Source organism: Cucumis melo, chromosome 4, assembly GCF_025177605.1.
Source record: "Cucumis melo cultivar AY chromosome 4, USDA_Cmelo_AY_1.0, whole genome shotgun sequence".
Lineage (NCBI taxonomy): Eukaryota > Viridiplantae > Streptophyta > Magnoliopsida > Cucurbitales > Cucurbitaceae > Cucumis > Cucumis melo.
Window position 1 is genome coordinate 27,984,201 of NC_066860.1, and position 17,352 is coordinate 28,001,552.

Here is a 17,352-nt window from a genome sequence, read left to right on the forward strand (position 1 = left end):
TGATTAAGGCAAAAGATGTGTTGGATTTGACAACAAGATGAGAATAGTAGTTGTAATTGTTAGCTCAATCATAGACTTCCTCTACATAATTCTTATAGTCTGTCATTTTCATTTTAGATATTCCAAATTTTATAATGCAAAACCTGATGAAGCCGATGATGGTGTTTGCACAAGAGCTTGGAGATTCTTTTTATCTTACTTCACAATTGACGTTCTTTCAGTTCTTCCACTCCCCCAGGTATGAAACTTCAGCCTTTTGCTCGCTTAGATTCTATCAATCTTATTGTCAAATTTGTCCATTCCATTTGCAACCAAGGATTCATTTGTAGGACAAGAAAGATAATCATCATTTAGAATATATATGTGAGAGTGCACACACAAAAACAACTAATTATTCAAGCAGAAACATAAAAGCATAATTTACGGAGCATACTGTCCTAAGTTAAGTTTGTGCTATAACAAGATATCCACTCTTGATGTTAAAACACAAAGTCGTATTGTCTAATCCCTTTAGTAATCTACAAGAACTCCAAAGAAATAAGCTCTGGGTCATTATCAATTTTGTTTTCCATCCTAAAATATTCAATTATTCTCCTCTTTGGGAAATTATTGGAGGATGACCATGATTGAGATCTCAAATCTTTACACCAACAGCTGTTTGAATGTCTTTTCTATCTTTTCTTTCTTCTTACCTGGGAGGGGTTAAAAATTTTCATTTCTTGTGCATTATTAGCCATGCAGGGTTTACAGAAAGATTTGAACTTTTCATTTGTGGTCGTGAGCTGGCCAATGCATTTTTCGAATTGATCGATCGTATTTATCAGGTAAGAGGTGATTATATCAATCATTAATGTTAGAAGGGTGCACAGATGATGAAACTTTTTAGCCAATTTCATGGCATTTGAAAGAGAAAGTACATTAGTATTGAACTCAAGTTAAACTGGATAGTCTATCACCTTTTGGAAGATAACTTTCCTGTACTTTGTTCCATCTTGTATAGACCCTTTCAGTCGAAAGGTTACCAAAGGAATCGTTTTTGTTATGTGTTATGTGCTTAACTCCATAACAATGTGCGTCCAAGCTCTACATGAGCATTCTATTTTTCTTGCTTGGTATACTTGTGCATTATTGGTTTATGTGCCATGTCAAGAAATAATAGTTTCTATTGGAACGTTTTAGTGTTTCGGTTCCATGATAATTGGAATGGTTGTAATGATCTTTTTCTTTTAAAACAAACAAAATTGGCACAGAGGATGATTAGAAGACCAGATCAGGCAACACAATGAGAAGCATGGCTCAGCTGTTTCTTATGTATCTCGTTTCTTATGTAATGACTCTTTGGACTTCAATTGCCAAAAAGATGAGGATGATTCTTATGAAGTGACACTTGATGATGATTTTCTTACTGCTTTGGAATATGGAATGCCACCAGCTTCTGGACTGGTATGCTTGTCTTTTCTGTCTGTCCACTTTTATGCATCTCGTTTCGGATGGGATCCTTAATGCACCGCTAGTGAAACTCTAGATCATTCCATTCTTTTGACATAATAAAATCACAGAAAAAGTAGATTAGAGAGTGGCCAATGAAAGTATCTTGAATAGATATTTCATAGCTGCTATGAAGTTTTTCCACATGCAAACATTTAAAAACCAGCTGCTGAAGTCTCCCATGTGAAAGCAACTAAACAAGTAGTCTAAAATTTTGAAGTGGATACAAATTAACGAATCTGGGATGATATTTGATCTATAATTAAATTGTGGAACGTATGATGGATGTTTCGTTGTACTTGGATGTTTAGTATCCCTTTTCCTCGCTGTAATAGATGGAAGAATTTAACTTTCAAGGAATTGGAATTGATAGATTATATGTAGACCCCAAGATCGTAGCCTTTTTATTTATTTAGGGTGATGGTATTATTCTGATGCATGTGAAAAATACTCGTGTGTAGGCGGTGGTTTTAGTTCTCATTCCAAGCTTAAGAGGATATGGATTTAGATACCCATCAATTGATGATTTGTGGGGTATGTGGGAAAAGAACTAGGGGTTAAATAATTTGCAAAAGACCAATGTAAGCATCCAATTAGTGGATAGGTCCTATATGTTAGCCCCTTAGGCATAGTTGAGGATGTTCTTATTAAGGCAGGAGAACTTATTTTTCTCGCTGATTTTAACATCCTAGATATCCATAAATTTTTAGTTTAACCTCTTTAATAAAATTTGATAGAAAATCTTGTTTTCTTTTTGTAGGAATAAAGGAAAAAATGGAGTATAATCGAATTTGGAACCTTTGCAAGCAAGGGGAAGTTTTCTGTTCCCTATCTCTTTTTTCGATCCTTACAATCTTGCTTAAAATGCTTTGAAGACAAATTAAAGTTTTAAGTGGGGGGTAGGGTTGTAGCTTTGCATGTTCTATGTCCTTTGGGAAATTTTCATTTTGCCAAAAATGTTCAAATTTTAAACTTTTTCAATGTCTTTATTCTTAAAATAAATACTATGTCTAATTTGCTTTCTAGTTTAGACAAGCATGTCTGCCTAACCCTTGAGCATGGAGCTCGGGTTTGTGATTGTGTTTGTCATTTGAATATCTTAAATATGTTGAAAATGCATTCTTTGATAGCTTAGAAATGCGTAGAAGACATGCTATTCATTTTCTAAATATTGTAAATACTGTACATACTTAATAATGTGTTGAAAACATGTGCTGTTGAAAACATGGCCTAACCAAAACCAGATCTGCCTAGCCCTTAGAGTCCAGCCGGTTAGGTCAAGTAGAATGCGTTGAGCTCCCTCAGTATCAGAGCTTGTGTGGGGAACTCTTCACTTTTGGCCTAACCAAAACCAGACCTTCCTAGCCTTTAAAACCCAACCGGTTAGGTGAAGTAGAATGCGTTGAGCTCCCTCAGTATCAGAGCTTGTGTGGGGAACTCTTCACTTTTCGCCTAACCAAAACCAGACCTGCCTAGCCCTTAGAGTCCAGCCAGTTAGGTCAAGTAGAATGCGTTGAGCTCCCTCAGTATCAGAGCTTGTGTGGGGAAATCTTCACTTTTGGCCTAACCAAAACCAGACCTGCCTAGCCCTTAGAGTCCAGCCGGTTAGGTCAAGTAGAATGCGTTGAGCTCCCTCAGTATCAGAGCTTGTGTGGGGAACTCTTCACTTTTGGCCTAACCAAAACCAGACCTTCCTAGCCTTTAAAACCCAACCAGTTAGGTGAAGTAGAATGCGTTGAGCTCCCTCAGTATCAGAGCTTGTGTGGGGAACTCTTCACTTTTCACCTAACCAAAACCAGACCTGCCTAGCCCTTAGAGTCCAGCCGGTTAGGTCAAGTAGAATGCGTTGAGCTCCCTCAGTATCAGAGCTTGTGTGGGGAACTCTTCACTTTTGGCCTAACCAAAACCAGACCTTCCAATCGCATACATATATCTGTCTAAATTCATACATATATCAAGTAAACTCAATGTGAATATGTGATTCTAAATTCATTTAATTTCGCTTTCAAATTTTTAAGAATGAAGTGACTTAATTGAATTCAATTTTGGTCGTTCCAATCGCATGATTAAGTTTGATTTCTAAAAGATGTAGGCTGGAAAAGGAGGTGAGCTAACATTGAATAGAAGAACCATAACAAGAGGGGCACTGGATTCATTGAGAAATGGGCGAGAGATTCCATGGCTCCCATTTCTTTAACTTTTGCAATCGATAGTAATGTCGATCTTGACAGGTAATGTTAATCTGTTTAAGTTGAGAGGTTTGGAATGCTTCATGAAAATTAAGGTTGATATAGTCTTTAATTTAATGTTGGTTTTGTAAAAAAAATTAAAGTCTGCTGAATTTGAGATTGGATATTGAAACAACTATCTTTTTTACTTGAAAATCTGAATGAAATTGCATTTCTCTTTTGTTTGAGTCAGATTCTTCTTTTGAATCTTGGAAACTTTTTTATTCATGTTTCTGTAATGTTGAATGGGTATGAAACAAAGTTAGGGGTTGAAATCTTGCAGGAATGTTGGAATGACGATTTAGGAATTAATTCCTCTTTCTTAGAAGAATCTAAATCTATACAAAGGTCTTCTTTTTTGTTTCCAATCATCTGAGGTAATCTTGTAGGTTCTTTAATTCTTGGTGGAAATTCTAGACTACCTAAGGTAATTTTTGCTTTCTTAATAGTTTTTGTTGCATGTTTTCATGCCATTCTTGAAAATCTTGAGGTTGTTCTTGATTGTTCCCATGTTTGGTTTAGGTTTGTTTTGAACACCTTTTAGGTTTGTTTGAGACTCGGTTTGTTGCATCTACACACTTAATTGCTATTTTGGGACTTGAAGTGCTTTTTTTACAATGTTTGAATTTTTTTGGTAAGTTATGACTTACGAAATTATACTTGAGCATTGTTAGGCTATTTTTTAAGTTCGAATGGTACTTAGACATGTTGGTAGGTTATGAGTTACGAAATTATACTTGCACACTTGGTTGACATGTTGGGTGTTAGAGTGCTTTTATCGCACTTTTTGGAATTTTCGTCGGTTGTGATTTGCGAACTTATACTTAAGCATTGTTCGATCGTTTTGAAAGCTTACACACGTTTTGAACTCTTTTTAGGTTGGTCTGAAACAAAGTTTGTGGCACTAACACACTTGGTTGCCATTTTCGGTCTTGAAGTGCTTTTTTCACACTTTTTGAATTTTTTGGTAGGTTATGGTTTACGAAATTACACTTAAGTTTTGTTGGGTCATTTTGATAGTTCAAGTGATACTTAGACACGATTTGAACACCTTTTAGGTTTGTGTGAGACTCAGTTTGTTGCATCCACACACTTAATTGCCATTTTGGGTCTTGAAGTGCTTTTTTTACAATGTTTGAATTTTTTTGGTAGGTTATGAGTTACGAAATTATACTTGAGCATTGTTAGGCCATTTTTTAAGTTCGAATGGTACTTAGACATGTTTTGAACAGGTGTTAGGTTGTTTCGAACTAAGTTTGTTGCACATACAGACATGATTGCCATCGAAGGGCTTTTTCCACACTTTTTTGAACTTTTTGGCAAGTGATGAGTTACAAGCTTTTACACTTAAGCGTCATTGGGTCGTTTGAAAGCTAAGACGTGTTTCGAATGCCTTTTTGGTTGGTTTTAATCTAAGTTTGTTGCACTTACACACTTGGCATTCTAGGTCTTGAAGTGCTCTTTTTCAATCTTTTTTGAACTTTTTGGTACGTTGTGAGTTAGGAACTTACAGTTAAGATTTGTTAGATCGTTTTGAAAGTTCAAGTGATACTTGGACATGTTTTGAATGCGTTTTAGGTTGGTTTGACACTAAGTTTGTTGCACTCACACACACGGTTGCCACTTTGGGTCTTAAAGTGCTTTTTTCACACTTTTTGAACTTTCCGCTAGGTTGTGAGCTATGAACTTACACTTAAGATGTCTTAGGTCGTTTTTTAAGGTCCAAGTGATACGTAGACATGTTTTCAACACCTTTTAGGTTTGTTTTAAACCTAGTTTGTTGAACTTACGCACTTTGTTGCCATTTTGGGTCTTGAAAGGCTCTTTTCTCACTTTTTTAACTTTTTGCTAGGTTATGAGCAACCAACTTACACTTAAGCTTTGTTAGATCGTTTCTAAAATTCAAGTGATAATTAGACTCGTTTTGAACACTTTTAAGGTTGGTTTGAGGGTAAGTTTGTTGTACTTACACATTTGGTTGCCATTTCTTTTGTGGTCTTTGAAGTGCTTTTTTCACAGTTCTTGACTTTTTGGTGCGTTGGGAGTTGTAAACTTACACTTAAACTTTGTGAGGTTGCTTTTAAAGGTCAAGTGATACGTAGGCTCGGTTGGAACACTTTTTAAGTTTGTTTGAGACTAAGTCTGTTGCACTTACATGCTTGGTCGGGTTGTGCCATTTTAGGTCCTCGGTGCTTTTTTCACTCTTTTTTGAACTTTTTAGTCGGTTATGAGTTACGAATTTACACTCAAGCAATGTTCAGAGGTTTTAAACTCTTTTTTATTTTGGTTTGGAACTAAGTTTGTTGAACTTGCACGCTTGGCTGACATGTTGGGTGTTAGAGTGCTTTTATCGCACTTTTTGGAATTTTGGTCGGTTGTGATTTGCGAACTTATACTTAAGCATTGTTCGATCGTTTTGAAAGCTTACACACGTTTTGAACTCTTTTTAGGTTGGTCTGAAACAAAGTTTGTGGCACTAACACACTTGGTTGCCATTTTCGGTCTTGAAGTGCTTTTTTCACACTTTTTGAATTTTTTGGTAGGTTATGGTTTACGAAATTACACTTAAGTTTTGTTGGGTCATTTTGATAGTTCAAGTGATACTTAGACACGATTTGAACACCTTTTAGGTTTGTTTGAGACTCAGTTTGTTGCATCCACACACTTAATTGCCATTTTGGGTCTTGAAGTGCTTTCTTTACGATGTTTGAATTTTTTTGGTAGGTTATGAGTTACGAAATTATACTTGAGCATTGTTAGGCCATTCTTTAAGTTCGAATGGTACTTAGACATGTTTTGAACAGGTGTTAGGTTGTTTCGAACTAAGTTTGTTGCACATACAGACATGATTGCCATCGAAGGGCTTTTTCCACACTTTTTTGAACTTTTTGGCAAGTTATGAGTTACAAGCTTTTACACTTAAGCGTCATTGGGTCGTTTGAAAGCTAAGACGTGTTTCGAATGCCTTTTTGGTTGGTTTTAATCTAAGTTTGTTGCACTTACACACTTGGCATTCTAGGTCTTGAAGTGCTCTTTTTCAATCTTTTTTGAACTTTTTGGTACGTTGTGAGTTAGGAACTTACAGTTAAGATTTGTTAGATCGTTTTGAAAGTTCAAGTGATACTTGGACATGTTTTGAATGCGTTTTAGGTTGGTTTGACACTAAGTTTGTTGCACTCACACACACGGTTGCCACTTTGGGTCTTAAAGTGCTTTTTTCACACTTTTTGAACTTTCCGCTAGGTTGTGAGCTATGAACTTACACTTAAGATGTCTTAGGTCGTTTTTTAAGGTCCAAGTGATACGTAGACATGTTTTCAACACCTTTTAGGTTTGTTTTAAACCTAGTTTGTTGAACTTACGCACTTTGTTGCCATTTTGGGTCTTGAAAGGCTCTTTTCTCACTTTTTTAACTTTTTGCTAGGTTATGAGCAACCAACTTACACTTAAGCTTTGTTAGATCGTTTCTAAAATTCAAGTGATAATTAGACTCGTTTTGAACACTTTTAAGGTTGGTTTGAGGGTAAGTTTGTTGTACTTACACATTTGGTTGCCATTTCTTTTGTGGTCTTTGAAGTGCTTTTTTCACAGTTCTTGACTTTTTGGTGCGTTGGGAGTTGTAAACTTACACTTAAACTTTGTGAGGTTGCTTTTAAAGGTCAAGTGATACGTAGGCTCGGTTGGAACACTTTTTAAGTTTGTTTGAGACTAAGTCTGTTGCACTTACATGCTTGGTCGGGTTGTGCCATTTTAGGTCCTCGGTGCTTTTTTCACTCTTTTTTGAACTTTTTAGTCGGTTATGAGTTACGAATTTACACTCAAGCAATGTTCAGAGGTTTTAAACTCTTTTTTATTTTGGTTTGGAACTAAGTTTGTTGAACTTGCACGCTTGGCTGACATGTTGGGTGTTAGAGTGCTTTTATCGCACTTTTTGGAATTTTGGTCGGTTGTGATTTGCGAACTTATACTTAAGCATTGTTCGATCGTTTTGAAAGCTTACACACGTTTTGAACTCTTTTTAGGTTGGTCTGAAACAAAGTTTGTGGCACTAACACACTTGGTTGCCATTTTCGGTCTTGAAGTGCTTTTTCCACACTTTTTGAATTTTTTGGTAGGTTATGGTTTACGAAATTACACTTAAGTTTTGTTGGGTCATTTTGATAGTTCAAGTGATACTTAGACACGATTTGAACACCTTTTAGGTTTGTTTGAGACTCAGTTTGTTGCATCCACACACTTAATTGCCATTTTGGGTCTTGAAGTGCTTTCTTTACGATGTTTGAATTTTTTTGGTAGGTTATGAGTTACGAAATTATACTTGAGCATTGTTAGGCCATTCTTTAAGTTCGAATGGTACTTAGACATGTTTTGAACAGGTGTTAGGTTGTTTCGAACTAAGTTTGTTGCACATACAGACATGATTGCCATCGAAGGGCTTTTTCCACACTTTTTTGAACTTTTTGGCAAGTTATGAGTTACAAGCTTTTACACTTAAGCGTCATTGGGTCGTTTGAAAGCTAAGACGTGTTTCGAATGCCTTTTTGGTTGGTTTTAATCTAAGTTTGTTGCACTTACACACTTGGCATTCTAGGTCTTGAAGTGCTCTTTTTCAATCTTTTTTGAACTTTTTGGTACGTTGTGAGTTAGGAACTTACAGTTAAGATTTGTTAGATCGTTTTGAAAGTTCAAGTGATACTTGGACATGTTTTGAATGCGTTTTAGGTTGGTTTGACACTAAGTTTGTTGCACTCACACACACGGTTGCCACTTTGGGTCTTAAAGTGCTTTTTTCACACTTTTTGAACTTTCCGCTAGGTTGTGAGCTATGAACTTACACTTAAGATGTCTTAGGTCGTTTTTTAAGGTCCAAGTGATACGTAGACATGTTTTCAACACCTTTTAGGTTTGTTTTAAACCTAGTTTGTTGAACTTACGCACTTTGTTGCCATTTTGGGTCTTGAAAGGCTCTTTTCTCACTTTTTTAACTTTTTGCTAGGTTATGAGCAACCAACTTACACTTAAGCTTTGTTAGATCGTTTCTAAAATTCAAGTGATAATTAGACTCGTTTTGAACACTTTTAAGGTTGGTTTGAGGGTAAGTTTGTTGTACTTACACATTTGGTTGCCATTTCTTTTGTGGTCTTTGAAGTGCTTTTTTCACAGTTCTTGACTTTTTGGTACGTTGGGAGTTGTAAACTTACACTTAAACTTTGTGAGGTTGCTTTTAAAGGTCAAGTGATACGTAGGCTCGGTTGGAACACTTTTTAAGTTTGTTTGAGACTAAGTCTGTTGCACTTACATGCTTGGTCGGGTTGTGCCATTTTAGGTCCTCGGTGCTTTTTTCACTCTTTTTTGAACTTTTTAGTCGGTTATGAGTTACGAATTTACACTCAAGCAATGTTCAGAGGTTTTAAACTCTTTTTTATTTTGGTTTGGAACTAAGTTTGTTGAACTTGCACGCTTGGCTGACATGTTGGGTGTTAGAGTGCTTTTATCGCACTTTTTGGAATTTTGGTCGGTTGTGATTTGCGAACTTATACTTAAGCATTGTTCGATCGTTTTGAAACTTACACACGTTTTGAACTCTTTTTAGGTTGGTCTGAAACAAAGTTTGTGGCACTAACACACTTGGTTGCCATTTTCGGTCTTGAAGTGCTTTTTCCACACTTTTTGAATTTTTTGGTAGGTTATGGTTTACGAAATTACACTTAAGTTTTGTTGGGTCATTTTGATAGTTCAAGTGATACTTAGACACGATTTGAACACCTTTTAGGTTTGTTTGAGACTCAGTTTGTTGCATCCACACACTTAATTGCCATTTTGGGTCTTGAAGTGCTTTCTTTACGATGTTTGAATTTTTTTGGTAGGTTATGAGTTACGAAATTATACTTGAGCATTGTTAGGCCATTCTTTAAGTTCGAATGGTACTTAGACATGTTTTGAACAGGTGTTAGGTTGTTTCGAACTAAGTTTGTTGCACATACAGACATGATTGCCATCGAAGGGCTTTTTCCACACTTTTTTGAACTTTTTGGCAAGTTATGAGTTACAAGCTTTTACACTTAAGCGTCATTGGGTCGTTTGAAAGCTAAGACGTGTTTCGAATGCCTTTTTGGTTGGTTTTAATCTAAGTTTGTTGCACTTACACACTTGGCATTCTAGGTCTTGAAGTGCTCTTTTTCAATCTTTTTTGAACTTTTTGGTACGTTGTGAGTTAGGAACTTACAGTTAAGATTTGTTAGATCGTTTTGAAAGTTCAAGTGATACTTGGACATGTTTTGAATGCGTTTTAGGTTGGTTTGACACTAAGTTTGTTGCACTCACACACACGGTTGCCACTTTGGGTCTTAAAGTGCTTTTTTCACACTTTTTGAACTTTCCGCTAGGTTGTGAGCTATGAACTTACACTTAAGATGTCTTAGGTCGTTTTTTAAGGTCCAAGTGATACGTAGACATGTTTTCAACACCTTTTAGGTTTGTTTTAAACTTAGTTTGTTGAACTTACGCACTTTGTTGCCATTTTGGGTCTTGAAAGGCTCTTTTCTCACTTTTTTAACTTTTTGCTAGGTTATGAGCAACCAACTTACACTTAAGCTTTGTTAGATCGTTTCTAAAATTCAAGTGATAATTAGACTCGTTTTGAACACTTTTAAGGTTGGTTTGAGGGTAAGTTTGTTGTACTTACACATTTGGTTGCCATTTCTTTTGTGGTCTTTGAAGTGCTTTTTTCACAGTTCTTGACTTTTTGGTACGTTGGGAGTTGTAAACTTACACTTAAACTTTGTGAGGTTGCTTTTAAAGGTCAAGTGATACGTAGGCTCGGTTGGAACACTTTTTAAGTTTGTTTGAGACTAAGTCTGTTGCACTTACATGCTTGGTCGGGTTGTGCCATTTTAGGTCCTCGGTGCTTTTTTCACTCTTTTTTGAACTTTTTAGTCGGTTATGAGTTACGAATTTACACTCAAGCAATGTTCAGAGGTTTTAAACTCTTTTTTATTTTGGTTTGGAACTAAGTTTGTTGAACTTGCACGCTTGGCTGACATGTTGGGTGTTAGAGTGCTTTTATCGCACTTTTTGGAATTTTGGTCGGTTGTGATTTGCGAACTTATACTTAAGCATTGTTCGATCGTTTTGAAAGCTTACACACGTTTTGAACTCTTTTTAGGTTGGTCTGAAACAAAGTTTGTGGCACTAACACACTTGGTTGCCATTTTCGGTCTTGAAGTGCTTTTTCCACACTTTTTGAATTTTTTGGTAGGTTATGGTTTACGAAATTACACTTAAGTTTTGTTGGGTCATTTTGATAGTTCAAGTGATACTTAGACACGATTTGAACACCTTTTAGGTTTGTTTGAGACTCAGTTTGTTGCATCCACACACTTAATTGCCATTTTGGGTCTTGAAGTGCTTTTTTTACGATGTTTGAATTTTTTTGGTAGGTTATGAGTTACGAAATTATACTTGAGCATTGTTAGGCCATTTTTTAAGTTCGAATGGTACTTAGACATGTTTTGAACAGGTGTTAGGTTGTTTCGAACTAAGTTTGTTGCACATACAGACATGATTGCCATCGAAGGGCTTTTTCCACACTTTTTTGAACTTTTTGGCAAGTTATGAGTTACAAGCTTTTACACTTAAGCGTCATTGGGTCGTTTGAAAGCTAAGACGTGTTTCGAATGCCTTTTTGGTTGGTTTGAATCTAAGTTTGTTGCACTTACACACTTGGCATTCTAGGTCTTGAAGTGCTCTTTTTCAATCTTTTTTGAACTTTTTGGTACGTTGTGAGTTAGGAACTTACAGTTAAGATTTGTTAGATCGTTTTGAAAGTTCAAGTGATACTTGGACATGTTTTGAATGCGTTTTAGGTTGGTTTGACACTAAGTTTGTTGCACTCACACACACGGTTGCCACTTTGGGTCTTAAAGTGCTTTTTTCACACTTTTTGAACTTTCCGCTAGGTTGTGAGCTATGAACTTACACTTAAGATGTCTTAGGTCGTTTTTTAAGGTCCAAGTGATACGTAGACATGTTTTCAACACCTTTTAGGTTTGTTTTAAACTTAGTTTGTTGAACTTACGCACTTTGTTGCCATTTTGGGTCTTGAAAGGCTCTTTTCTCACTTTTTTAACTTTTTGCTAGGTTATGAGCAACCAACTTACACTTAAGTTTTGTTAGATCGTTTCTAAAATTCAAGTGATAATTAGACTCGTTTTGAACACTTTTAAGGTTGGTTTGAGGGTAAGTTTGTTGTACTTACACATTTGGTTGCCATTTCTTTTGTGGTCTTTGAAGTGCTTTTTTCACAGTTCTTGACTTTTTGGTACGTTGGGAGTTGTAAACTTACACTTAAACTTTGTGAGGTTGCTTTTAAAGTTCAAGTGATACGTAGACTCGGTTGGAACACTTTTTAAGTTTGTTTGGTTGGTTTGAATCTAAGTTTGTTGCACTTACACACTTGGCATTCTAGGTCTTGAAGTGCTTTTTTAGGGAAATATTTCTGATTTCCCAAATCCTTGATTTCTGTTTGATCATCTCCGGTCAAAACAATTTCATCTACATAAACTATTAGAATAGAAATATTTCCTGTCTTGGAAACCTTTGTAAATAGAGTATGATTAGAGTGCCCTTGACTATACCCTTGGGACTTGACAAAGGTAGTGAATCTGTCAAACCATGCTCTCGGAGACTGTTTCAGACCATATAGGGATTTTTGGAGTTTACACACCTGCTGAGCAAATTGGGCTTCAAATCTTGGTGGGGGCTCATGTAGACTTCCTCCACAAGGTCTCCATTCAAAAAAGTATTCTTAACATCCAGCTGGTATAGAGGCCAATCTTTGTTCACAACAACAGATAGGAAGACTCTAACAGTATTCAACTTAGCAACTGGAGAAACGGTTTCTGAACAGTTAATACCATAGGTCTGAGTAAATTTCTTTTCAACTAACCTTGCCTTGTGTCTATCAAGCGTACCATCTGCTTTGTATTTGAGAGAGAACACCCATTTGTATCCTACAGTTTTATGTCTCTTGGGTAGAGCACAGATCTCCCAAGTTCTATTCTTTTCAAGAGCATTCATCTCTTCCATAACAGCATTTTTCCATTCATGACACTTTATAGAAGTGTAGATATTTTTCGGTATTATGGTAGAGTCAAGGCTTGCTGTAAACGTTCTAAACTGTGAAGAGAGATTATACTCATCAATGGGAATGTCAAGAGAGGGATCATACTCATCAAGTTTCCTTGTATGACCCTGTGCTGCTTCATCATTACTGATTTCTATTCTAACCACAATCTCATCACCACAGTTATTTTCACCCATATTTTTAAGAACAGCAACATCCGACTTGTCATTCTCACTCATCGTATAATTAGTACAAGGTTCTGTAGGGTTTTCCCTACCTTGGTCTCGAGGATGTTCGAAGTCTTGGACTAGAGCCGGCAGTTGACTAGTAGGGGACCCAACTTCCTTTCTGAGATTCCTTCTATAATATGCTTTCCAGGGAACTTGGTTTGCGGGTAAGATTATGGGATGAAGATCAACGTCAGATACGGTACTAGGAGTAGGTTCAGTAAATTCGAAAGTGTTGTTAGACTATTCACTCTCACTCTCCTCCTGAAGATGGCTAACGGGAAAGTAGGGTCGGTTCTCACAGAAAGTAACATCCATAGTGACAAAGTATTTCCTGGACGGCGGGTGAAAACATTTATATCCGCGTTGGTGTATGGGATATCCAACAAACACACATGCCTGAGTCCGAGGGGTAAATTTGGTCTGATTAGGTCCAAAATTATGGACATAAGTGGTACACCCAAACACATGAAGAGGAACCTCAGACACAAGGCGAGTAGAGGGGTAAGACTCCTTAAGACAATCTAAGGGAGTCTGAAGGTGGAGGATACGAGAAGGCATTCTATTGATTAAGTGAGTGGCTGTAAGAATAGCATCTCCCCACAGGTATGATGGAAGGGAAGTGGGAAGCATAACGGAGCGAGCTACTTCCACAAGGTGACAGTTCTTTTGTTCGACCACTCCATTTTGTTGAGGAGTGTAGGCACATGAGGTTTGGTGAACAATCCCTTTGGAGGTTAGAAATTCACTAAGATTATGGTTTTGGAATTCCCAACCATTATCACTCCGAAGAATTGCAATTTTTGTATGAAATTATGTTTCAATAGTATAATAGAAGTTTTGGAAAATTGATGAAACCTCAGATTTATCTGTGATAAGGTAGACCCAGGTAAGACGGGTATGGTTATCGATGAAAGTTACAAACCACCGCTTTTCCGATGAGGTGGTGACATTGGAAGGACCCCAAACGTCACTATGGATGAGGGTAAACGGTTGTGTAGGTTTATATGGTTGTGAGGGAAAAGAGACCCGATGTTGTTTAGTCCAAATACACACATCGCAAGATAGAGAAGAGACATCAAGTTTAGAAAAAAGGTGGGAAAATAAATATTGCATATATGTAAAGTTTGGGTGGCCCAATCGAAAATGCCACAACATACAGTCTTGTTCAGAAGTACTAAAGTAAAATGACAGTAAACTAACCCTAGACAAACTACTATAGGAGGTATCATCATCAAGGATGTAAAGTCCCCTGCTATGTCAAGCAGTGCCAATCGTCCTCCCCGAGCTCATGTCCTGGAAATAAACCGATTCAGGTAAGAAGATAACCTTACATTGCAACTCACGAGTGATCTTGCTTATAAATGACAAATTGTAAGACAGTTTAGGGACATGCAAAACATTCTGGGGAGTAAAACTGTCAGAGGGAACTATTTGTCCTTTGCCAGCGATTGGAGCTAGAGAGCTATCAGCTATTCCGATCTTTTCATTACCGGCACACGGGGAATACGAGATAAAGTGTTTCGAAGAACCTGTCAAGTGATTTGTAGCCATTGAGTCTAAGATCCAGGGATTCTTCCGATCAACGCTAATAAGCCCAAGGACTGAGGCATACCTGACTGAGCAATGGCACCCAGAGTCGGAGTCTTGGTTTGGCTTGCAGTAGGATCAACTGATTGAGAGGTGCTGACAGGGGTAGTCTCACTAATGTAGGCACGTCCTGAGTTCTGTTTCTCGTTGGAGAACCGTTTCTTACCTCTTGGGGGACGACCGTGGAGTTTCCAACACTGATCCTTGGTGTGCCATTGTTTCTTGCAGTGCTCACACACAGGAATTGACTTTCCATTATTCTTGTCATTGTCATGATTTGAGGACCGAGCGCTAAAGGCAGCGGAGTCAATGGTAGGGGTAGTAGTACACCCATGGCATTAATGCGATCCTCTTCCAGGCGGACTTCAAAACAAACTTCCATTAGGGAGGGAAGAGGTCTTTGTCCGTTGGTTGGATGTTTAGTATCCATTTTCCTCGCTGTAATAGATGGAAGAATTTAACTTTCAAAGAATTGGAATTGATAGAATATATGTAGAACCCAAGATCATAGCCTTTTTATTTATTTAGGGTGATGGTATTATTCTGATGCATGTGAAAAATACTCGTGTGTAGGTGGTGGTTTTAGTTCTCATTCCAAGCTTAAGAGGAAATGGATTTAGATACCCATCAATTGATGATTTGTGGGGTATGTGGGAAAAGAACTAGGGTTAAATAATTTGCAAAAGAGCAATGTAAGTATCCAATTAGTGGATAGGTCCTATATGTTAGCCCCATAGGCATAGTTGAGGATGTTCTTATTAAAGCAGAACTTATTTTTCTCGTTGATTTTAACATCCTAGATATCCATAAATTTTTAGTTTAACCTCTTTAATAAAATTTGATAGAAATTCTTGTTTTCTTTTTGTAGGAATAAAGGAAAATGAAGTATAATCGAATTTGGAACCTTTGCAAGCAAGGGGAAGTTTTCTGTTCCCTATCTCTTTTTTCGATCCTTACAATCTTGCTTAAAATGCTTTGAAGACAAATTAAAGTTTTAAGTGGGGGGTAGGGTTGTAGCTTTGCATGTTCTATGTCCTTTGGGAAATTTTCATTTTGCCAAATTTTAAACTTTTTTAATTTCTTTATTCTTAAAATAAATACCATGTCTAATTTGCTTTCTAGCTTAGACAAGCATGTATGCCTAACCCTTAAGCATGGAGCTCGGGTTTGTGATTGTGTTTGTCATTTGAATATCTTAAATATGTTGAAAATGCATTCTTTGATAGCTTAAAAATGTGTAGAAGACATGTTATCCATTTTCTAAATATTTTAAATACTGTACATACTTAATAATGTGTGCTGAAAACATGTGCTGTTGAAAACATGGCCTAACCAAAACCAGATATGCCTAGCCCTTAGAGTCGACTCGGTTAGGTCAAGTAGAATGCGTTGAGCTCCCTCAGTATCAGAGCTTGTATGGGGAACTCTTCACTTTTGGCCTAACCAAAACCAGACCTACCTAGCCCTTAAAGTCCAGCTGGTTAGGTCAAGTAGAATGCGTTGAGCTCCCTCAGTATCAGAGCTTGTGTGGGAAACTTTTCACTTTTGGCCTAATCAAAACCAGACCTTCCTAGCCTTCAAAACCCAATCGGTTAGGTGAAGTAGAATGCGTTGAGTTCCCTCAGTATCAGAGCTTGTGTGGGGAACATTTCACTTTTCGCCTAACCAAAACAAGACTTGCCTAGCCCTTAGAGTCCAGCCGGTTAGGTCAAGTAGAATGCGTTGAGCTCCCTCAGTATCAGAGCTTGTGTGGGGAACTATTCACTTTTGGCCTAACCAAAACCAGACCTACCTAGCCCTTAAAGTCCAGCCGGTTAGGTCAAGTAGAATGCGTTGAGCTCCCTCAATATCAGAGCTTGTGTGGGGAACTCTTCACTTTTGGCCTAACCAAAACTAGACCTTCCTAGCCTTCAAAACCCAATCGGTTAGGTGAAGTAGAATGCGTTGAGTTCCCTCAGTATCAGAGCTTGTGTGGGGAACTCTTCACTTTTGGCCTAACCAAAACCATATCTGCCTAGCTCTTAGAGTCCAGCCGGTTAGGTCAAGTAGAATGCGTTGAGCTCCCTCAGTATCAGAGCTTGTGTGGGGAACTCTTTACTTTTGGCCTAACCAAAACCAGACATACCTAGCTCATAAAGTCCAGCCGGTTAGGTCAAGAAGAACGCGTTGAGCTCCCTCAGTATCAAAGCTTGTGTGGGGAACTCTTCACTTTTGGACTAACTAAAACCAGGCCTTCCTAGCCTTTAAAACCCAACCCGTTAGGTGAAGTAGAATGCGTTGAGCTCCCTCAGTATCAGAGTTTGTGTGGGGAACTTTTCACTTTTCGCCTAACCAAAACCCAACCCGGAGGTGAGCTAACAGGCATATGGTTGCATGTTCTTGTTTTCGACTTAGGGCATCAGCAGCCTGGTTGCTCGACCCCTTCTTGTGTTCAAATTCGAAGTCGAACTCGACCAGAAATTCATGCCATCTTCCTTGTTTCGAAGTTAACTTTGGCTAGGTAAAGAAGTGGCAGGTTGCACTGTTGTCCGTCTTCACTACAAACGACGAACCTAGTAGGTATTGTCTCTAAGCCCTCAAACAATGTACGACTGCGAGCATTTCTTTTTCGGACACAGTATACCTCCTTTTGGCTGCATTGAATTTTCAACTTTCATATGCAATCGGGTGCCGATTCTGTAGGAGCACACCCCCC

The 17,352-nt window shown here is 37.7% G+C and overlaps 1 protein-coding gene across 4 annotated transcripts in view; it reads left to right on the forward strand.

Moving 5' to 3' along the window:
* The window catches only part of LOC127148887 (uncharacterized), a 105,373-nt gene extending 101,514 nt beyond the window's left edge, over positions 1–3,859 (forward strand). For 2 of the 4 annotated variants that reach the window (XR_007820094.1, XM_051083298.1), the window contains exon 6: positions 1,251–1,418. The gene's annotated coding sequence lies outside the window, so the exon portion shown is untranslated. Of the gene's footprint in view, positions 1–117; positions 239–733; positions 825–1,250; positions 1,444–2,248 lie in introns of those variants that run through there. The other 2 variants (XR_007820095.1, XR_007820096.1) reach the window with 2 other exon arrangements.
* Positions 3,860–17,352: the final 13,493 nt, after the last annotated feature.